General features: G+C 48.4%; 1 non-coding gene across 1 annotated transcript; it reads right to left on the minus strand.

Annotated features, from left to right (window-relative positions):
* LOC122683354 lies at positions 1-103 on the minus strand. Its single transcript, XR_006337704.1, has one exon. It is a non-coding gene; the product is annotated as a U6 spliceosomal RNA (small nuclear RNA).
* Between the last annotated feature and the right edge of the window lie 362 nt (positions 104-465).

The raw sequence follows: 465 nt of genomic DNA on the forward strand, positions 1-465 counted from the left end.
TTAAATATGGACCGCTTCTCAAATTTGTATGTCATCCTTGTGCAGAGGTCATGCTAATCTCTTATCATTGCAACTGGAGTATATGTGCTTCCGAAGTAAGCACTGCAGTGAAGCTTCTGTTTGGACAGACAAGCACCCAGATACTTCGTTATCAGTCCAGAATGTGGTCCAGAGATTCTGGGGTCCCAGTGTTCATGGTCACATCAGTGACTCAAGTCCCTGCTGCGTTGGAATCAACTCTGAAGAACTTCTCTTCCAACCCTAAGCAGAAATCTTTGCTGTTGTTCTCCCCCTCCGTCTGGCTTTAGGTCATTAAGGGCAGTATCTGTTCCGGCTCCCTCTCCCTCCATCATCAACAGGCCTACCACCTCCCTCTGGCTGCAAGGCCTCTCCACCTCAGCTTTTTTTTAACTTTTTGGCTGCTCCACACAGCACATGGGATCTTAGTTGCCCGACCTGAGATGC

The sequence above is a fragment of the Cervus elaphus genome, chromosome 24, assembly GCF_910594005.1.
Source record: "Cervus elaphus chromosome 24, mCerEla1.1, whole genome shotgun sequence".
Lineage (NCBI taxonomy): Eukaryota > Metazoa > Chordata > Mammalia > Artiodactyla > Cervidae > Cervus > Cervus elaphus.